Raw genomic sequence first — 24510 nt, 5'->3', positions numbered from 1 at the left:
CGTAGACTAGAAATGCTTAAAATTTTGCCAGGCGGAAATTTCCGTTGTTTTTTTTTTTTTTTTTTTTGTAACGCTTGCAATTTCCATTAAGATTTGAGGCTTTCCAAAGGACTTAGCAGAAAGCAGTTATGCACTTTTGGTCACCTCACTACAAAAAAGCAATCATTGCACTCGAGAATATGCAAGTAGGCAGATCCCAGGACTTAATGACAGGAGCTATGATGACAGGTTAAAATAATACAATCTCTTCAGCCTAGAAAAAAGAAGGGAAAGAGGGGACTTGATTGAAGTCGTTGAAATCATAAATGGTCTAGATAAAATTAACCCGAGACGCTGCTTCAAATTTAGCAGAGAGAGAAGAACAAGAGGGCATAGGCAGAAGCTGAGTAAAAGCAAGTTTAGAACAGACGGTTGGAAGCACTTTCTTACACAGAGTTATAAATGCATGGGATAGCCTACCAGGATCTGGGCACATTTAAAAAAGGAGTAGATTTTGTCCTCCCAGTAGCGGACAATGGTGTGCTAACAAAGGTTGAGCCTTTTCTCCTTCTCAGACTTCTATTCTTATGTAGGATGAACATTTATAAACAGCTTGTGTACCCACAGCAGTTGTCTGCTTAGTTATTTTTTGCTTTCATTTAGCTGACTCCCTCATGGGCACAAAACTTCTTCAGTTTATGCACACATATGTAGAATGCACACTAACAACAACAACAAAAAAAAAAAACACTACTGTTTAGAGGACCCAGCGGACTCAGAGCTGTTTAACAATGCAGATGTAAGGGTTTGTGTTTGTAGATGAAGAGGCATTAGGAATTTCATTGTCAGCATTGCTTGTAAATGATTACTTTACAGAACTCAGTCAGCTGCAGAGTATAAAGCACAGGTCATAAAAACAGCAATGCCGCTACAGCTTTTTTTTTTGGTTTGTTTTTTTTGCTTCTTCTTGTCTTTTACCAAGCGTGCAATGAGTTCAATGATTTACAGTGTGGCGGAGATTATACACTGTGCTTGTTTCTCTTTTCCCAGCAGAACTGATTCTATTTGAATTTGTTGCTTCAGCAGTCAAGGTAAAATAGTATATGTGGATTTACGGTACATTTAAAATACTGATTTAATTATCTATCTAAAATTATTGTATGACGTTAAAAGAAATCATGTTGTCCACCATATTATAATTATGGAACAGAGTATCATACAAACATGTTGAATGGGTAATGCTGATTTCATTTACCAATGTAATGTGTAAACAAAAACATTGTTTTTCTTCTGTTCTTTGTGTATGAACTACACACTCTGGCCATACTCCTCTGGGGCACCGAACTTCAAGCCACAGAGAGGAGTCTCCTGCTGCATTATCATTGCTGTGAATCACCACCCCTTCTTCGCTAACCAGCTTGTACCTTTGTGATTTTGTGATTTTGAATTTCTAACATTGATGTATTCAGAATGCACTCCACAAAGGAAATATTTCTTTTGGTTTCCCTACACCTAGTTCCCATGGATGCAGTGTCATCAAGAGATAACCCCAGAGCGTGTGACAAGCCTGAAGGGTGAAAGGGAGTTTGTAAGAATGATTCATTGACAAAACTACACTCCCAATGTTTGTAACAAATGAGGGAAGTGAGATTATTTTCTGTAGCTTTGCAGGAGCTAAGCATTTATTTTTAGATTGGTGTTGTGGTACTTAACCCTTGTCTAGTGCTGGGGCGCAGCAGAATGAGATTGACCTCAAAAGCCATGTACTGCAAGACACTGTTTACAGGAAACATTACATTATTTTACTCAACCATTACTAAACAGAACAAGGAACACGTTTCAATTATTTAAGTAATAGGACCCAAAGAAGAGGGCTTTACCACCTGGTGAGGCCCATCTCTTGCCGCAGGCAAAACGATAAAGCCCTTGTATGAGGGTTCTATTACAGTTAGAAGATGGATATGAAAGTTTTTTCTAGTTTTTGTTTCTAATGAATACAAAAGTTTTCTTCAATATTTCATGAGTAATGCGGTTTGCTCAGAATGCCATCTGTGGTCTGGTAGCCTTCAGGCTTCAGTATCCCAGCAGTGGACGATGTTGCGTCGTGGGTATTTCCAAAAGCCTAAATAATACCTCAATATCTCCAATCCATTTTCCAATTATTTATTCAGAATCCTGGGAATAATACCCAATCTACACTACATGATAAACACCTATTGAAACCACGCAAAAGCAATCCAATTCATTTGAAAGGATATTTTTTAATACATGATGACCGGGCTTTACATTGGTAATGTGAACAGGATGATAGTCATAGTACTTTTGGCCTGATAGCCCAATCCGTTCAGTATTTTGTGGTTGGCAAAATTAGTCTGTAGCATACAGTAACTGCCTTGACCTAGTGAATTAATACCTATTAAATTATATGACGTTGGAATAGGTTGTTATCCACACTTTATAGTAAATGTTATATAAATCATATAATGTCTGTACATAAAGCCTCATTTAAGCCAGTGTTTCTGCGGTGTACTGGCCTATAAACCAAAGCCTTTTGGACTCCTTCTAATCATTGGTTAATTAAGAAAATATTTAGGGAGAGGAAGTTCTGCAAAAATCTGTCCTTTTTGAATTTGATGCTGCGATGCACTCACTGAGGTGTGCGTTTAAAGCTCTTTGAAGCTAACAAATGGAGCATCAGTTGGCTGCATTCGGCTTGGTTACTTAGTCCACTTGAAAAGCAGATCACCATAGCAGTTTTCACTTAACCCTTAAACAGACCTGCAGCTGGAAACAGATTGTTCTTATGCAAAAAAAGACCCCTTAGCGATTGGAATACAGTCGTTCTCCAGATCATTTTGAACTATTAGGAACAGTCTATTTGCCTATAGCTATAACATCTGCTTCTGTTTTTAATTTTTTTTTTTTCTGTGTATAATGATTGTTTGCATGTCTTGTTTATATTGACTTCTTTGAAAGGACTTAATTAAAGGCTCAAGGAAATTATTTGAAAATACTTATAATTGTTTCATTGTTTTTTTAATGCGTTTTTCGTTTGTTTCTAATGTTTAGTCAGCTTCCATATTTATTTATTTTTTTATTTGACCACCTCATTTTTGGCTCTGTCTGTCTCTTTTTTGAAGTAACCACAATTATTTACAAATCTCAAGACTAATTGACCAACTAAAAGGGTTGGGTGAGCCAATAAATAATGCTGTCAGATCCACGTCTAGCAACAGCCTTGCTGGCAGACACATGTCCCCGTTGTAAGCAACACATTTATGTTAATAAAGAAATATTAAATGCGATATATATATATATATATATATATATATATATATATATATATATATATATATATATATATATATATATATATATATAGATGGGCTTCAGTGAGTTACAGGAAAATAGTTGGAATTATTTCTAGATGGAATTGTTTTCCTGTAACTTAGTGAAGAGGCCCATCTATCATTTTTTATAATACATGGACATCTTTGTGATTCTAATATTAAAGAAGACGAGGTTCAGCAGTACATTTTGTTAACATAGTGTTTCTTGGGCTGTACAGACGCTCTGTGTCATTATCCGTTAGCGTTTTTGGATGATTGCCTTTACTTTGTTTTAATTTCCCATTCCTCTGCAGTTTCTCTGAGATACAAATGTACCAGCTTCACATCATATAGCATAAGTGATGGTCTCGAGGAGTCGAATGGGTCAAAGTTCAAGTATAATTTCCTCTAGAGGAATTATAATTTTTTAACATCACCACTGTGGTATTATGCCATTTTTGAATGACTCAGGATGCAAATATAGCCTTCATCATATATATATATATATATATATATATATATATATATATATATATATATATATATATATATATATATATATATATATACATATATACATACAATACATTTATTTCTTCTTTTTAAAGTGAAATCCCTCTTTTTTTCTCCCACACTGCATTCTTTGATACATGTCAATGTCTTTGTCCTTCGGTATAAAGCTTTGGCATGCCAATGTGATCCTGGTCACCCGTTTTAAATCAGGGCCTTGCCTTATGCTCTCAGCAGTCTGACAGTTTAATGGTAATGAATTTCCTATGGCAGTAATTAGGTTGGGAGCAGTGCAGGTAATACGTCGCTCTGTCCCTTGCACTGACACATCAACGTGGTAAAGGGTGAGTGCTCAGAGTTGCAATTGAAATAACCCTGCTTGGTTTTGTAATTGTTTCTCGGGACTGTGGTATCGATGCTTGTCCAAACAAGGAGGCCATGATTACATGTGTGCACAGATTGCACTGGGAATTTTACAAGCTTGTTCAAGCACAGTTTTGCAGCCCTAGAGATTTTTTTTTTTTGGTGAGGTACAGTTAAGGTTAAAGAGATTTGGTTTCTCATGTCAATCAGTAGGAGGTGCTGAGTGATTTTTGGCTGTCATTTTGTGATTTATTTATGAATAATAGAAAAATAACATACATATAATGAATTGTATTAGCATCTTGTATTATGTTTGCTTAAATGTGAATGTATCCAGATTGCTTTGCAAAGCTTCTCTTTTTTGTTATAATATTAATTATTATTGTTGATGTTTAAAACAGTCTCTTAAACTGTCACTGTTCTTTGAAAATGTTATATATATATCAAATCATTGAGCCAGTTATTGCATTACTGAAAAGTTCAACGGCATTAATGAGTTAATGATTCCCTAAAACAAATGTCAGACATGTCAACCATTGACCACTATAAATTAGAGTAACAACAATCAATGCTTAAGGTCAAGAAAGATGATCTCAAAAGGGCAAAATCTACATATAAAAGGCAAAGGAAAAGCTGAGCAAATTAATTACCGGATACTACTGCATTGTTTGATATAAGGACTTTTGAAATATGTCCCCTTGTCTCCCTCCAAAACATCAAATACTATGAGCACACCACGTATCTTGTTTTTTTTTTTTCTTCAAATGAAGAAAGCAGGTTGAAATTCCAGTGTAAGCCAGACATTCTTTTGTGAAATCTCTTTCGAGTGGTTTTGATTTCCACAGCGAATAATTTCCTGTTGAGAATATCTCTCTACCAGCTCATTGCTGGCATGCTTTTCCGAAGAACCCCAGCGGAAAGGAGGGGTCACCTTTTAGACCAGCACTGTCTGCCTTTTGTATCTGCAGCCCCATGTCAGAGAGAGGAGGCTTCTTTGCCAGAATCTGCTAATTGTTTGGAGTGTTTTTCTACTGACAATCATAACAATGAGCTTCAGTCTAAAGAGAAAGACATGTTTATTTTAACAGTCACAGAGCAGAGGGGAGGCATGTTTCATTTCACTTCTTTGGAATTAGGCTGGTTTATCATTAAACTATTTCTCTTCAGTTTTTGTCATCTCAGTATATCTCCTGACAAAGGTCACCACTGAAATGCACTGTATAGGAGATGCACATGGATTAAGGGTTTTCTTATCCAGTTTTGACATGAGAGATTCATCTGGAGTACGATAATGAGATATTCTGATAAATGTCCACTCTAGGTTAAAACTAAACACTGTTAGTAGATGAGGATTGTAACGTGGCTCTACTGTAACATCATTTGACGATTTGTAAAGCAACAAAAAGTATATTATGTTCTCTTGGTGCTTCTGTCAAACGCAAGAAAGATTCAGTCAAACCAATCTTTGGTGGATGTCTTCATATAAATAGATCATTTGCATGTTCTGAAGACATTTTTTGTTTGTTTTGTCATAATATATATTTTTAACAAGGTCAGAGGGATTTAAAGAAAAAACTAAGTTAGTTTCAGACCTTGACAGTGCATTTTTTCTACCTAACCACATGCAATATCTGGTCTTAAAAGGTGAAGTTGTCTATTTTATATGAGAACAGATTTAGAAAAGCCGAAGAGCCCGAAGGTGGTTTCTTTGAGGTGAATCCTTTTGAAGAATGCCCATACTTGTTAAAGTAATGTTGTAGAGAAATGGGGGTGGTGTCACTTTTATTTTCCATAGGCAAGACAAAGTTGATTAAGTCAAAATGCAAAGGGTTTGCTCTTGTGAACCATAACTCACCTCTATTTGAAACTGCTAATGTTAGCTTTAAACATTTTCAGGCTGTGACCAATTAGCTTTTTCCAGTGTCAATCAGTAAACCATCAAATGAGTCATGATGAAGCTCATCACCAACAGCCTCCTTTAGCCAAAGTAAACCCACCATGAGCACAGAGCCTATGACCCTGTAGTTTATTATCCTTCCAACTTAGTGGAAAAGCATGGGGGAGATGAACATTCTGGAATGTGAACCAGTTGAGATTAGGCAATAGGATCTAATGCTACAACCGGACCTTCTATTCAGACTGGGGACTATTGAAATTTATAAACAAAAAAAAATATTTATCCTAGCAAAAATGGTAAAGTAATTAAGGGTCATGGGTCTCGCCATATGTTTATTTGTTCCACACTTTCTATTTTTTCTCAGTTATAAGTCACTGCTGTAGGTAAGAAGACAGAGGTTGTATTTCAGAATCCAAGGTGTTTACATCTTAGGACAATATTCAACAGAACAATACAGCCCTGCTTTATTCCTCTGCTCTGTGGTAGTATTTAATAGAGTTTTCCAGTGGCCTACAGTATGTAGATTCAATTAAGTGTGTATAGAATATTTAAGCGATAGAGCCCGTCGATGTGGGCTCTACTGTGTGGTAGATGACCGCGACTGGAGTTAGGTAGAGCTCGGATCGAGAGGGCTCTATCACTATTAGAAAACTATTTATTTCTTTATTTTCTCTTTAAAAAAAACCTTTAAAACCTATATTTACCTTGAACTTCTGATATTTTGAAAATAGTCCCTAACATAATTAGAAGAACAACACAGATGTAGAAAACAGTTTTTATTATTATTATGACATTACCAGATAAATTAACTTTAGGATTGTTAAATAGTCTGTGTAATACATAGTCGGACTCGAAACTTCTTGTTGGGGGCGGGGCGTCTGTATAGACGGGATGGACTGCATTTAAATAACAAGGGAACTAGTCTACTCGGAGAAAAGATCCTCGAGCAGGTTCGGAAGCATTTAAACTAGAAAGGAAGGGGGGAGAAATCAACAAAAAAACAGAAGGGAGACCGCATCAAAATAAGAACAACAACTCAGGTAAGACAACCATTAAATGTATTTATCTAAATGCTAGAAGTATCAGAAACAAAATTCTAGAACTTGAAGCTACTGCACTAACAGGTAACTATGATGTGATAGGTGTTACAGAAACGTGGTTATCTGAGAGTGATGGGGACGAATATAATATTTGTGGGTATACACTGTATAGGAAAGACAGGCAGGACAGAAGAGGAGGAGGGGTAGCGCTATACATAAGAAACAGTCTTGAAGCCCAGGTGTTAAACCTGGATAAAGAAAATAAAACCGAATCAATATGGGTCAGAATAACAGACACAAATTCAAAAGGCATAATAATAGGAGCATGCTATAGACCGCCAGATTCAGACGGTGAGCACAATAATCTGTTATACAATGACATTAGAAATGTGTGTAGCAAAGGAGAAGCCATACTAATGGGGGATTTCAACTTCCCCCAAATAAAATGGGAAAACCCGGTGGGTAGCGCGAAGGATGAAATAGAAATGGTGGAAATGACAAATGACTGCTTCCTAACACAATTTGTGAAGGCACCCACTAGAGGGGAGGCATGCCTTGATTTAGTCTTTTCAAATAACGAAGATAGAATAACTAAAACAGAGGTCAGAGAACCACTGGCAAACTCAGACCACAACATGGTCTCATTTGAAGTGTTTTTTAAATCCCCAAAAGTAAAGACTAAAGCTAAGGTTTACAATTTTAGAAAAGCAAACTATGAAGGTATGAAACAGAGACTAACAGAAGTAGATTGGAGTAAAATAGAGAAAACACCCACAGAAGAAGGATGGTTGTTCTTCAAAAATGTAGTACTAGAGGCGCAAAACAATTACATCCCTAAAGTAGACAAATCTAAATGTAAAACTAAATTGCCAAAATGGTTTAATAGATCAATTAAAAAAAATATTCAGTGAAAAAAGGCACTTTACAGAGCATTAAAAAAGGACCAAAAAGAAAGTACGCAGAAAGAGTACACAGAACTGCAAACGCAAGTCAAAAAGGAAGTTAGAAAGGCCAAGAGAGAAATAGAAATGAACATTGCTAAGGGAGCTAAAACCAATTCCAAAATGTTTTTCCAATATTACAACAGCAAGAGAACATTCAAAGAGGAGATTAAATGTTTAAGAGATACAAATGGCAAAATCGTAGAGGAAGAAAAAAAAATAGCAAATATGTTAAATGATTACTTTTCACAAGTTTTTACAAAGGAAGATACTGACAACATGCCCCACATGTCATCCAGTTCCTATCCAGTTTTAAATAACTTTAGCATAACTGAGGCAGAAGTGTTAAAGGGACTAGGAGCTCTTAAAATAAACAAATCCCCTGGGCCGGATGAGATCCTCCCAGTAGTACTCAAAGAAATGAAAGAAGTAATTTACAAACCGCTAACCAAGATCATGCAGCAGTCTCTTGACACAGGGGTGGTACCGACAGACTGGAAAATTGCAAACGTAATACCGATCCACAAAAAGGGAAACAAAACTGAACCAGGTAACTACAGACCAGTAAGCCTGACTTCTATTATATGCAAACTTATGGAAACTATAATAAGATCCAAAATGGAAAATTACCTATATGGTAACAGGGTACTGGGAGACAGTCAACATGGTTTTAGGAAAGGGAGATCGTGCCTAACTAACTTGCTTGATTTTTTTGAGGATGCAACATCGATAATGGATAATTGCAAAGCATATGACATGGTTTATTTAGATTTCCAGAAAGCTTTTGACAAAGTCCCGCACAAAAGATTAATTCTCAAACTGAACGCAGTTGGGATTCAAGGAAACGCATGTACATGGATTAGGGAGTGGTTAACATGTAGAAAACAGAAAGTACTGATTAGAGGAAAAACCTCAGAATGGAGTGTGGTAACCAGCGGTGTACCACAGGGATCAGTATTAGGTCCTCTGCTATTCCTAATCTATATTAATGATTTAGATTCTGGTATAGTAAGCAAACTTGTTAAATTTGCAGACGACACAAAAGTAGGAGGAGTGGCAAACACTGTTGCAGCAGCAAAGGTCATTCAAAATGATCTAGACAAGATTCAGAACTGGGCAGACACATGGCAAATGACATTTAATAGAGAAAAGTGTAAGGTACTGCACGCAGGAAATAAAAATGTACATTATAAATATCATATGGGAGATATTGAAATTGGAGAAGGAATCTATGAAAAAGACCTAGGAGTTTTTGTTGACTCAGAAATGTCTTCATTTAGGCAATGTGGGGAAGCTATAAAAAAGGCTAACAAGATGCTCGGATACATTGTGAAAAGTGTTGAATTTAAATCAAGGGAAGTAATGTTAAAACTGTACAATGCACTAGTAAGACCTCGTCTTGAATATTGTGTGCAGTTCTGGTCACCTCGCTATAAAAAAGATATTGCTGTTCTAGAAAGAGTGCAAAGAAGAGCGACCAGAATTATTCCGGGCTTAAAAGGCATGTCATATGCAGACAGGCTAAAAGAATTGAATCTGTTCAGTCTTGAACAAAGAAGACTACGTGGCGACCTAATTCAAGCATTCAAAATTCTAAAAGGTATTGACAGTGTCGACCCAAGGGACTTTTTCAGCCTGAAAAAAGAAACAAGGACCAGGGGTCACAAATGGAGTTTAGAAAAAGGGGCATTCAGAACAGAAAATAGGAGACACTTTTTTACACAGAGAATTGTGAGGGTCTGGAATCAACTCCCCAGTAATGTTGTTGAAGCTGACACCCTGGGATCCTTCAAGAAGCTGCTTGATGAGATTTTGGGATCAATAAGCTACTAACAACCAAACGAGCAAGATGGGCCGAATGGCCTCCTCTCGTTTGTAAACTTTCTTATGTTCTTATGTTCTTATGTCATTCAAGCAGGCAGGGAGTGGATTAGCTGGTGCGGAAAAAACTGAAACAGGGTTGGCAGTTTGTTGGTTTCGAGGGGGATTGTTGTTTGGATCCAGCTGATGACAGAATTGTGGACCAATCGTGTCTTTCCTGTTGATTTGCTGTCCAGTAGCTGCGAATTGAGCCTTCGTTAAGGTGTCCTGTCACAGACATGATTTCCCTTATCTCTAGAGCAGCATCAGAAAGTATGTTTAAGTAGCTTTTTATGTTATCAGATTAGTTGTAGATTAAAATGTTAAGGGGAAAAGCTGGTATTTATGCACAGATTGATTTAAAATTTAATTCACAGTGAAGCACTTCAACTTTCCAGCGGGCATCTATGCAAAATAGAAGCCTACTAGATCTGGAAGCTGATTGGCTGTTCGAACTCAAACATCTTCTAATAATATTTTTATTAATGCAGTGCCACATTTTGTGCATTTCCTCCTATTTTTGGAGGCTAAATTGAATTACACCATAGAAACAGTATTGCACATCTAACGCACACAATGATGGGAATGTGGGAAAGTTCAAGTCTCTACCTTCCCCATGGGTTGTCCGTGCAACTGAGATGGAAAGAGACACTGGATGTGGGAATACTAATCCAGCACGATCAATCAGATGGAAAGACTGAACTGTCAACGTTTTAAGAAAAAAAGCAATTATGGTTTGAAATATCTTAGGGTCTTCATCCATTAAACATTGATTTCTTTCCAGATTTATGGTGGTGGGTGCCACATCACTGATTTTATGGTGCATTCCTCAAACTTCCAAGAAAGGGTTCTCCCTGTGTGAGTGTTGTTTTTGTTTGTGTGATTTGCCCTTTTGAGAATTGCTTTTCTGCAAGTTACTGAGGATATTACAAAAATATCAGAAAAAAATAAAAGCAAATGGCGGGGTAAACCACAGAAAAACATTTCACTAACCAAAGGCCACTTAGTTTGAATTATAATGTATGCATGTATCTGTGGTCATCGTTGCTTTTCAGTCCAAGGTTGACAAATGTTTTCCGAGCTTATTGTTTGGAAAGCAGCCACCATTGTGAGATGTCAATGGTTAGGAGACCCAACCCTCATACCAGGATGGGATAGCCAAGTTTGAGCAGTGGCATCTTTAAAGACAAAGTGCTGAAAATCGGTCATACGTTTATAATAATAATTTACAAAAGGCTCATGAATAGTTACTGCCGTATTCCATGGGAAGAGCACTGCAAACTCTTAGCTTGGCAAAAGGATGACTAAAGCATGGTTGCTCATAGGCAAGCATTGCAAATCACAGGTTAGTACGGCAAAGCATTGCAAAAGTAGTTTGAAAGAAAGAAAGAAAATCATATTACAGACCAGCCTGTACCTTTTCAAAATGGCAAATAAAAGTAATTCTCCGAATAGACTATGCACCCGAACCCATGATTGAGCAGTTTGGAGTCCGATCCCTTTACACCGCTCAACTCCAAACTATACAATACTTTAACCACGACAGAAACTATTGGAAAGTATACAGCTAGACTTGCATGCATGCTAGAACAAAAGGGTACAGGTTAGTTCATAAAAAAAAGCTAGCTATTGTGTTTTGTAAATTACAACTTCAAATGGTGCTATATTTATTAACTACAATAGCCTTGCTACTGCAAATCACCCAAAATAAAGTCTTATTACTTTAACAATTTCCATTTATAATTAAATAACCTACTTTATTTTAATGAAATATTAACACAACAATAAAATATTAACAACAACAGAATCGTGTTAGCATAATCATATAATCATCAAACAGGCAAGTATAGTAAGCGTTCATTTAAATCTCACATTTTATTAAGTCTTTTGAAGATTACAACCCAGTAAATACTGTACATACATTTAAGTGCTCAATGTTCTCATTAAAAAAAAGTAAAACCTTAAAACAACGGCAGTGTGGTTTATTGAATTTAAGGATCCCAATCCTTTTAAGATACCAGTTTAAATAGGATTATTTGTTTCTGTTGCAGTCCTTCAATTTTAGTTGAGTTTTGACACCAGGTTTTAAACCCCACTGTGCCTGCTAATAACTGTACATTTGGTAAAGCAGACGACCCAATGGTTTTGTGCCCTTTTCCAAAATGTTCTCTTATCTGCTGCTCTTTAATGCATTATTTAACAGCTTTTACAATAAACATTGTACATGTTATAACAGTGTGGTTAAGCCCTCCTATACCCATCTCTTAACTGATTATTTTCAATGCTGACATTTACTCCTCTGTCTCAGTAATTTATGGCCCGGTCCTGCGATATTCCCTATTAATCCTTGTGGTCTTCAGCCATTCAGTCATCACAATAAAATATGCCTTCCGAAGTTTGTTAAGAATTGCATGGAAAATGTAATTTGCAAAGTGGAAGCAAAGTTGGCTTTGGCGATGAAATGGGCCATTGAAAAGCTCATTAACAACAAAAAAAAAAAAAAAAAACAGTTTTTGAAAGAATTCCAGTTTTTGAAAGAAGTGCATGACTTTCTGCAGAAAATAATTATTCTGTTAATACTGTAATCTCCAGACCATGAATGGCACATAGACGCTACCTGGGTAAATGTGCAAAAACACATACACACATGCTTATACAGTAAACACATAATCCCTCCTGGATCAATGCAATCATGTCAAGACACAATTCACTAATAAAAATACCCTTATTGGCAGAAATAAATGTATGCTGTAAGCAAATTCTTGTTGTACTGGTTGAATAAACTGGCTTTGAGATATACAGCCAGTCACATGTTGGTTAGCTCTGTTCTTTCACAGCATAGTAGTTATTGGTCATCTGCATGTATATTCCATATTTTATACAATATCAGTTCTCATTAGTAGTGATCTATAAAAAACACTTAAGACTATAGGCATGCAAACACAGAGACTGAACTATGCTTCCCCCCTCAGAGGGTTGTCCTTTCAGGGATGAGTCGAGGAACTTTGTCCAAACAGACAGGGGAAGCACGTACTGCAGCTGTACACGCCGAAAGTAGTTTGTGGATAAACAAAGGACATTAGACTTCAGCACTGTAAATCCAGCAGCTTTCATGTGCAACAAATTCATCATAACTTCTATTAAACATTTACATTACAGGAAGCAAACAAAACGACAGTATGTACATTGCGGAAAATCTCCCAGAATGCTGCAAAAACAAGGGCAAATTTATTCCATGCTGAAATTCTGCATAGCAAAATAGGCAAATAAAAATTAGACGGAACAGAATTATTTCATATAGGAAGTATACGAACTTTCTAGTGAAGGCTGTTTATGAATGCCTTGCTTACCCCTTGATATCAACATCGATTCCATTTCTTTCATAATTTTTTTACAAAGCCCAGTGGGTTTAACTCTCCTTTTTATGTGTTGCACAGGGTTTATGATGTTGCTTTAGCTGCAGTAACTGTTGTCTGATGTTATATCTTGTCTAGAAAAAACTTTGTGCATGTCAAGCTAATTCACAGTGTTAGTCCCAAATGACAGTTTGTTACTGCCTCTTTAACTGGTTCTGAAATGTAGCAAAATAAGTCTTGTGCATCCCATTTCGTACAAACCACTGCTACCCATGTCCATGTTGATCCAAATATTCACAGCGACACCACAGTCCAAAAAAATATCCACGTTTCCAGAAGGCCAGAACTTATTATATTTATATTTTAAATCAGCCTTGGGTAACCCAGACAATTGTCCATTAGGTCTTATAAGCATCATGCAGTCTGGTTGGATGGGAAAGGCATTCTTTTGTAATGATCTGTACAGATATACATGGTGTGCTTTATCCAGTGCTTCAAGAGACCCTTCCTCTTAGAGTCGGGAGCTGTTTACAGCTGCCCGTGATCAAAGAGACAGATGCTGTTTTTGCTGCATTGTAGAGCTGTCAGGAGTTATAACTGCTAGCTCTCTTTGCAATTCGTCTAAAGTCAACATGCATTGGGAGTATTTGTTGAGACAAAGTGTATCATAAATAGAGTCTCTTACTTGTTGTTCTTGGAGCAGGCTGTGTGCAAATACCCGTATCTATACACTATCAACTGTTCCAAAGCCAACACAACATTTGATTATAATTATTATTTCACACTGGTGTTGATCTCCTGCTCAATAAAGTCAAGCCTTTTGAAGCTCTGCACTAAAAGGTGAGGTCAATTTAGTTTCAGGGAGTTGAGTAAAAGATTACCTCTTCAGCTGTAGGGGTATCCACAATGAAAAGGGTTAAGAAGCCAAATGGAGGTACATTTTATTGCTTCACTCAAAAAATAACTTTAGTTGAGCAGCACAGTTTATGTATGCCTGCAGAATTATGTAAACCCTACCCACCGTCATCACATGGCTTTATTTCATTCCCCATATACAGGTCGGTGTGCCCAAAAACGGTTTAATGTGCTGACAGCTGCCAGACTATACTACCTTGTGTGTTTTACTGCCTCTTCTCTTCTTTTCCCATATTCGCTAGTTTCCCACACTAATTCTGCCAACAAATCATTAATATATTTGACATAAACCTTTTGAAATGAAGGCTAATACAATTTCCTGTCGCTGTCTGAAATGCTGAATGAATTTTGATTGTTTGAATAGTATATTGCAAATGCCATAACTTCAGACTTATGACATAGTTTATGACATAGTTTCCCTATTACTCATTTGTTTTTAAATGGGCCACTCTCCAAAGAAAAAAACATTTTGCCAGATTAGGGTAGTGCCCGTTTTACATACACACACACACACACACACACACACACACACACACACACACATATATATATATATATATATATATATATATATATATATATATATATATATATATATATATATATATATTACTACACATATATTGACATGTGTTTACATAGTGTTTACTTTGTAAATGCACAACCACGTTTTTTTTATCTACAGCGTTATTACAGTTAATACTAGAAACTGACAACTTTTTTTTTACTTCAGTAATTACAAATGTTTTGGGACACGATATTGATATATGCAAGGTCATTGTGGGATGGTTATCTAAAGCTTTTTTTTTTTTTTTTTTTTTTTTTTTGATAGCGCACACAATATAGTAACAAGTAAATAATTTGTGGATTCAGCAGAACAGTTTTCTTCTCAGCTCCTAGTGTCAATGATCCTTGAGGGGTTAACCAGGGTACAGACAGGTCTTGGTGTTGCTATGGAGAAGATTTCAATCTGTTTAAGGCACAAGTTAGGCTAGTTAGTTAGTAAGCTGGAAACCGAAGGCTGACAGTCTTGATTTATTTGGTTGTGAGACTGCCTGGGTATCTTTCATGACACAGTCTTTAATGGCTGTTATGAAACTATCAACAGAGAGGACTGGAAAAGAAATGGCTTACCCAGCAACACGTCTGTTTAGTTTTGGGGGCATTCCCAAGTGCGGTATGCCAGCTTTCATACATTGCAAATTGAAATATTTTTAGCTCAGTTTCTCAGGTATTGTCAGTAATGGTCATGTCAGATTTTTCTTTTCTTTTTTTTTTTTTTGAACACCAAAGGCAGTGCATTTGTGTACTGGTGTGAAATATTTCAACTAAATGAAGCACAGTATAATGTAGAGTGGATATTTATGTACATATATTTACTTTGAAAAGCAAAATGCTGATATATGCAGTGTACTGGTCCTTTAATCACAGATATTATTGGAAAAAAAGCTATGCATCATCTCATACTGCTAGATTTATGTACATAGGCTTACTGTTAAGAAACATATTTATAGACAGTGAATGTGTGATATTGTGTATCATATGGTTAACCATGGAGAGAAAAACAGCTGTGCTTAAACTATATTACTATATATATATATATATATATATATATATATATATATATATATATATATATATATATATATAAGGAAAAAAGAAAAAGGTAAATTAGGTACACAAACTGTGAATAATTGATACAAAATCTATTATATCAGGATGTTTCAGACTACAGGTCCTTCTTCAGCTGGATGGAAAAAGCAGTGCTGTAAACAAGCTGTTGTCAGAAACAAGTTATCTTTCAAAAGAAAAGTTCACTGAGGATGCTGGCATGATAACCTCAGAAAAGAAGGTTCTAAAGTGCCTAATTTGATAACGAATTTGCGTTATTTTTGTTCACTTACTTTTGTGTACCTTTGTGACCTTTTTCTTTTGGATTTTGCATCTTTTGGCACACGGCACTTTTCCTTTTATATTTATACAGAATGACTTCATGAAATGGCAAAGCTTTTGTCTGCTGTTATTTATCATAATTTCCATCAGCGAAACAACTGAGAAAATGGATAATCCCTGGTCATCTGCTGTCAGCGGCTCATGTTTGCAGAGATAATGATTCATTTCATTTTCACATGCCACTGTTGGAGCAGGGAATCTGAATGACAAATCATCTGCACATCTTGCCTCTCCATATAATCTCTAATGCTGTAAATTAATGGAGTAGAACATTATCCAGAAGAGGAGCCACGAGTGTCTGACAAGACTCACATCGGGCAGACACAATTAAAGATACAGGGCAAGCTGGCAAGGGCAGCTGCTGTGATCAGAAGCTGAAGTATCAGTGAATTAGAGGCACTGCAACTCAGCCTTTCAGTCTGGCCTCTGCACAGGGCAACACATAGTTGATCTGGGATTGTTTTTAAATCAATTATTGTATTCACTTTTCACACAATAACAACAGAATAGACAGTATACCAGTAGGGTTACAGTATGTTCTTCGTCAGCACTTTGTTTTGACATATGGCATCACTATCAGTTTTATTGAATTATGGGCAATGACCAATGCCCTTGCCCAGTTCCCTGAACAGCTTAAATGAGGCAGGATAAAATTAAAAGTAGGATCATACATCATCTCCTCCCAATTAGAGTAGGCTTGAGTTGGAGAGGCCATTAAGAGGAAAATAATAAACATAGAAGTACTGGTGTTTTATGCTGGCATAATATTTATAATGCAGACTGGAAAGAAGAACAGAAGACAACAATGAAGCTGTGTAGAGCTCTTCTGTGCTAAAGCCAAGACAAGGTGTGTATTATATAGGTGGTGCACCTCAAGGATGGGCAGATACGCTCATTATACACAGGGTGCAGTTTATATTATGTTCATTCGGATGGGTTTATTACCTCTAACAATGCAGCACTGTAGAGTATTTTTATAGTCAAGGACAGTAGTCTAATAAATGGTGTAAGCGCTAGTAAGAAAGGCATGCATGCTTACTGCTTCCTACACTGTGCCGGTCTCTAATGACTAGATCCAATCCTGGAAGAATTCCCACCATGTCTTCCCTCATCAATAGAGCAGTAAATCCTGTTTCTAAACAAAAGCCTCTGTCTTAAAAGTAGCTACATTTGGTTTAGATCTCAGTATTCTGGATGACAGATGGTGTATAAAGACATTGCTAGTTCATATTATGTGTTATTTGCATTTGGATTATTTTTTAAAGCTAATGGTTGTCTTGATAAACAACCAAACATCATGGTATTCATTTGCCTGCATAAAACAAGATTACTATCAAAGCTATTCGATACGAAAATTTATCATATAGATCACACTATATATATATATATATATATATATATATATATATATATATATATATATATATATATATATATTATATATATATATATATATATATATAGATATATTCAGAAATTTCTCTCAGTAACATAAGTCTACAAATCGTTCATGGTTCCTGATAAAAAGCACAATACAAACTAATTTCTGAACAGCTTGTTAGACCTTAATTGCCCTTCCTCTTCAAGTACATTACTCCTGAATTTGTTCTCGAAAGGTTAAAACAATAATTGAGTGGTTGTGTAATAAATACTGTTTGCAATTTTAAGGTGCTTGAGACTAATTAACATGCTTTATTGCAATTTACTCATAATTAATGCTTCAATAAATTAATTAAGTCAGTGTAAAAAAAAAAGTCCTTGAATGTTTTTTTTTTTCTTTGTTTGTTTGTTTTTTGTTAATTTTTTTTTTTGTTAACTTTTACTAGGTCGACATTTTGGTCGTGCTTTCAAACTTAGAATCAACCCTGAGGCTGTGAGGCAAGTGCAGAAAAGTGATCAAAACCTTTCAGACACCAAATGACACCTTATTTCAGTGTTGAGATCGAAGTGCTAGTATTGTGGCAGTAAAGGACTATGAGCAAAACACGACTAGAGGGATATTCACCAAAATTGATTGTTCCTTCATTTTAGCAAACATGCTCTTAAACCACAAGGATAGGAAGTGCTATATATTTTGATAGTAACAAAGAACAAATGTATTTCCTAGTTGTGCATTCCTTCTCAAATGATGTATATTGTAGCCATGGCACATTTTAAATTCCAGAGCTCATCGACGTTAGTACCCAATAGAGATGCAAATAAATACATATTCAACTGTTTGACTAGAATAGGATTTCTGCATCGAACACTGTGCCACTGTCAGCCAGGTTGCTTTCCTGTTTACTAGGATTTTAACTTGCACACAGCAACACCAACTGGATAAGGAATCTCTTGGGGGAAGCCAATTAACAATTAACAGCTAACAGCGGTTCAAAATTAATTGTTCAGAGGTACAACATTTTGCTTTCCTACTTAAATTGAATGTAAACCATTCATATTTTCCTAATGGTAGCTCACAATGTTGTATCGAGGATGTTGGTCATATTTCCGGATCTCGTAGTCAAGCCATTAGCTGTGCTGCACTCAATATATAGTGACAACATAAATAATGGAATTATTGACAGTCGACGGGATAGGAGGCTGGCATCTCTAAGAATCAGTTTTTTTCTGTTTTTTTCGTGAGAGGTGACATGTTCTTTAGCATCAGTTTTTCAAGGGCACATAGAACACAGCAGAAGAGACCAAAAAACGGAATAGACTATTAACACAGCTTCGATCGAGGACTAGAATGTTTGTGATTAAACTCAACACAGTTTCAGTTTAAGAACAAATCCATTTGCTTCACATGTACTATAAAAAGAGTAAGTTTCTCTGCCAGTTTCAAATCTGGTCACGTCTTGTTATTGTTTTTGCAGTACATTAACATTAGTGCTTATTTAATGCAAAAAGACAACATTTTGGGAAACATATTCATTTGGTTTGTAATGCTTTCCTGTATTGATCAATCCTCACGCACAATAAGAATACAATCAGGAGTGGGTACAGTCCATCAGACTATGCAGAGGGTCAATGCAGTAACCCAGTTACTTACAATTACAATCACCATACACAAGAACAATTACATTATATTCCACAAGGTCGATGATTATATCAAACACACAATTTATCTTTGAAGCAACAATCACATGATATACAAGGCAACATTTAATTGAAATAAATCCAATAACCCGAAGATCAGAATCACAGTCACAAGTTAGAACATGCACATAATGTAACCATCACATTTAAAAAAAAAGTTATAAATGTAGTGAAATCTTATAGTATAGCCCTGAGGGACATACACCGCCCGTATGCATAGGCACACACATTATTACCTGTTCTTTATAATTAGAAATGTTGTAAAATGCATCATATACAATGAGAATGTTTATAATGTGTTTTGAGAGGAAATTTGGAATAGAAATATGGGGTGTTATTACCTAATAGAATCATGCTGGAGAGTAAGAAACAAATAAACACATTGCATTGCTAGCTGGCCTCATCACCATTCAGACTATTTTCCATAGATAGAGATGTTGCATTTTGAGACATGTAAGGATGAAACTGAGAGAGTAGCAGTTCTTTGGAAAAATAGTTCAGTCTTTTGTTGCAATAAAGATTATATCAAACATTTCCCCTTTGATATAAAATGGGGATTGGTCATGTGACCTCCAGACAGGGCTTCAAACAGAAATACAAGAACATATATATATATATATATATATATATATATATATATATATATATATATATAGATAGAGAGAGAGAGAGAGAGAGAGAGAGAGAGAGAGAGAGAGAGAGAGAGAGAGAGAGAGAGAGAGAGAGAGATTTTTACTATTTGTTTACATAAGTTTAAACTAATATAACAAAAGTAACAATATTTCTATTTTATATGTATACCGGTACAACTCTCATAGCCTTCCCCCAGACGTCTAAAGCAAGTAGTCTGAATTCACTGTGCGGGTGTATATTGTGATGGGATTGAATGACAGCAAATAGTCAAAGTATCTATCCTCATTGTGTGGGGCTGCAGTATCGAAATGTGTATGGTTACGTGTATTTATTGCTTTCAGCTTATGTCATTCCAAGCACAAGACAATGTATCATCTCACTGAGCTTCAGCTGCCAAATCGATCCAGAAATACTTGTAATATCTATCTGATGCCTGTCTGTTACTAGTTTGCATCTCCACAAACGGATAGCTATAGCTTTTGGGCAATAAAATAGATCAACCACCAATATTCACATAGCACACATTGACACAAATAACTGTTTAATAGTGGAGATGCTGGTACCATTGATTATAAGAGATGTCATCGGGTGCTATATGATTGATGAACGTCTTGTGTTTTATTGATCAGGCTCATTTTAAAGGAGTTTAGCATTGGACAATTGTTTTAAGTTTGTTCGATTCCCATTGTGTAGGCTTTGATCAGATTTCTGTATTGGTTTTAAATGTTCACTGCACCGTTTTATGTAGGAGTTTAAAAGCACACAGAAGTTCTATCCTCACTTCTAGCATTTTGTTTTAGTAAAGGTTAGTTGAACATTTCCATGGAAACTAGCAGTGGGAGAACACAGTTGCTGGTTGAGTGAGTTGTGAGGTTCTGCAGTTTGATGCTGCTTTGTTCCATCACTGAAAAGCTTCAGCACTTGAACAGCGGGAGTGTGTTCATAGGATGGCATTTAGCGACAGCTGTCAAGTACTTTACTGGCCCTGGTTTGAAAATTAATAATAATATGAATGCAAGCCAGCTGATACGTCAGTCCAAATGATTTTTACTGGTTATAGCACACTAGCAAACACGGTTACCCATACTGTTAGTTAACATGTTGTTATAAAAGGAAGTAACTATATGCTGTACACAGTTTCTGCCATGCTTGAATGTAGTTCTAAACTTTCAATTAGAAAATGTGTAAGATGTGTGTGTTTTTTTTTTTAAATGTATTTATTTGTACTGACGTTAGTGATAAGTCCATGTAATATTGTAAAACACGTTAGTTAACATGTTAGTAATGATGATGAAAGCTTGTTCAGTCTTATGATATTAACAGATAAGGTCATAGCACAACTTCCACCTGGCACCAAAATATTAAATATTTTGTAACATTGTGTGTGGGGGACATTGAGCTCTAAAGTTCTTCATTCTAGACCGTTCAGGTTTTTTTTAGCTTACATTTAGCAGATATATTAAGCCTGAACTGTCCTGGTGGTTACCCAATATACAGCAACAACGGTTTCTTACACAGTGTTTGGGTAAGGGAATGCTAGCTGTGAGGCATTCTTTGAGAAAAGTGGCGGGTTGAACCCACACCTCAGCACAGGTGCCCTGCACGGCGGCAATACGTTTTTTTTGCATGCTGCTTTTAAAACCGTAATTCCTAATTTGTGAAACATATAGAAGGAGAATGTATTCACCTGTTTTAAATAATTAAATATGACAAGAATGTTACTGTTGTACTAAAGCAAAACCCACTGGGACAGGTTAAAACCGAATGCTATTGGGTAAAATAATTATGTTTTTATTAGATTAAATGTTCATTAGACATGAGCATTAAAAAATGTCACCCTGTGATCTATTTTGTTTTTTTTTCAGAACATTTTTTCTTTTCTTTAATTAGCGCTTGTTATTAAGAGGCTTATTGTCAAACCGAACAGAACATTGTGTTGTATTTAATCAGGTAAGACTTATTTACAATCTAAACCATAGGCACCAAGTTGGTATTATTCTGTTTAATTGTACCACTGAGGGTCAGTTCTGACTTGATGCCAGTGATGTTCAGCATGGGTAGCTGGGTGTAACGTTCTCACATGCTCCCTCATTATGTGTTATACTCAAGTACAGCTGTACGCATTAGGGTTTAGTTACACACTGTTAGCCACAGCTGCTCTGGCATCAACTTAGAAGTCTGAGTTCTCTGCAGGGACAAGAGGGGACGGGAAATCCAAATTCCATTAGTACAGCATGAATCACATTTTATTCTAGGATATTAAAACAATGCATCAAAATGGCACCAATTGGTGTTTGATTACGGCCTAATAGATGACATTTATTCAACACTGAAGATTTAAAGGAAAACGATTAAAAGACATGCTAAGCAGGTTTAACAAGCAAACCACTGAGAAGATGTTTGCCATTCGAGAAAAGAATTCATGATACCCTAACCGTTGCTGCTATACGCGAAAGCATAAAGCGATCTAATATTATAAGCAATTGGGCTGTAACTGTGCTTAACAATGCTACTCAGTCTTTTTGGAGCTGCGATAGTGAATGTCTGCAAACTGGTCTTTCCCAAGGATGATGCTTGTATCGTCATGGCAGTGTTGGCAAACACTGTACACTTTCATCAGGCATGCCATCCAGTTTAAAAAGTTACATTCTACAGTGTAGATAAAACCGTCATATTTTAGTATAAGTATCCATTTATATATATATTAAAAAATCTATACGTGTGATTATTTCTTCTTTTAATCGCATATTACTTTTGGTCCACACCATGTTATAAAACAGTATTACCTTTCATAAGCGTATTTAAATGTCCAAAGTAAAGTGTAGAGAGAAAACCAGAAACCAGCTAAGTATCCATTATACATACTATATGAACCATCTAATAATATTGTACCACTCTTATAACAATCTTAAATGTATTTTTTTTTTCTTCTAATCATAATCTGAATCAATCCTCTGGGTGTGAGGAGCAAATTCCCTATTGTAATCAAACATGTTGAAACACAATGATTTGAATTGATTACACCAGTTTAAAAACCATCCAGAAATCACACGTCCTATCAATTTGGTATTAGAAATACATCCATAAAAGGTTGACAAGAAACAAATTCAGTCTAAGTCAAGATAATATTCCACCAATGCCTAAGAAGCTTTTTATTGAATGTATTTTTAGAATGGTGCCCTTTATTATATTTTTTTTATGGACTTGGAGCAATACTGCACAGTAGATATGATTATAATTAAAGGAAGCTAATTAGCATGCATACTACTACTACTACTACTACTAACTACTACTACTATTAATAATAATAATAATATTATAATAATAATAATAATAATAATAATAATAATAATAATAATAATAATAATAATAATAATAATAATAATAAAAAGCCTCAGGCTGTAACAATGTAGGTGTTTTTTCTGTGTGCACTGGTGTGGGAGTAATGAAGATCATTGATAGAATCAGCAAGGTTGTCATTAACAGGAAGGTCATGCTGTCAGGCACATTAAAGAATGTCTCCTCATGAAGATGTGTCTGAGTGAGAGATGCTGTATTCTGGCAGCTGGGTGGGAGTGAGAAGATCAGGAGAGAGGCAGCAGAGATTGATTAAGGGATGTGGAAATTGCTAGATGCAAATTGGTGATATTGCGCTTGAAGTGAAAGCCCCTTATGCAGCAGACAGCTCTGCAGTCACAGCCCTCGTTTCTTGGTTTCAAGATGATATTTTGCTTTGTTATCAAAGACTATAGCTGGACATTCTTTCAATTTAACACATTTTATTTTGTAAGTATCCTATCATTGTTAAAATAGTGTATCTGCCACATTCTCAATTTGTACTGGCAAACCTGCTTCAAATTACAAAAGATGTGTATAGTATTTGTTTAGTATAGGGGATATATAATATATAATATATATATGGGGCCATATCATAAACAAATAAAGGGGATATATATATATATATATATATATATATATATATATATATATATATATATATATATATATATATATATATATATATATATATATATATATATATATATATATACTATATATATATATATATCTTATATATATCCCCCCTATATATATATATATTATTATATATATAACAGGGGAATAGTACTATATTTATTAATTATTGCATTGGAGCCAAAGCTTAATAAAAGCACAGAATAATATAATATATTTGTTTACATTTGTGATCTCTGTGTTTCATTTCATTTTGCTTATTTCTATCCTGGCTTTATAGATTTCCACTGCCTTCCCTTTTTCTCTCTTCATTACAATTCTGTCCCGAAGTATTTTTGCCCAAAGCAGTTGTTTTCATAATGCACATCTCCAGGGAATCTCACTCCACTGGAGCTAAATGTCAGGGAAAAAAATGGAAACAAATGCCGGGAGCTTGTAAAAGGAAATATACTAATAGTCCAGCTAAAGGATCATAATCGAAAGCAAGCTTACCTAGCCATCCACATCCATTAGTTACAGGAGAAAATACCGGGGCCAGGTCTTGTTGCAACCATGTTGCAGGGCTGTTCAATAAGTGAGGAAAGCCACTGATGACTTTATTAAGTGAAGTTAAAGGCTATTTGTCATGTCAGTGTCTCTGTCCAATGCTAAATGGAGCGTGCCAGCTTGTCGAAGATGACT

Source organism: Polyodon spathula, chromosome 7 (genome assembly GCF_017654505.1).
Source record: "Polyodon spathula isolate WHYD16114869_AA chromosome 7, ASM1765450v1, whole genome shotgun sequence".
NCBI lineage: Eukaryota > Metazoa > Chordata > Actinopteri > Acipenseriformes > Polyodontidae > Polyodon > Polyodon spathula.
The sequence above is the reverse complement of the archived record's forward strand: the minus strand, read 5'-3'. Positions refer to the sequence as shown.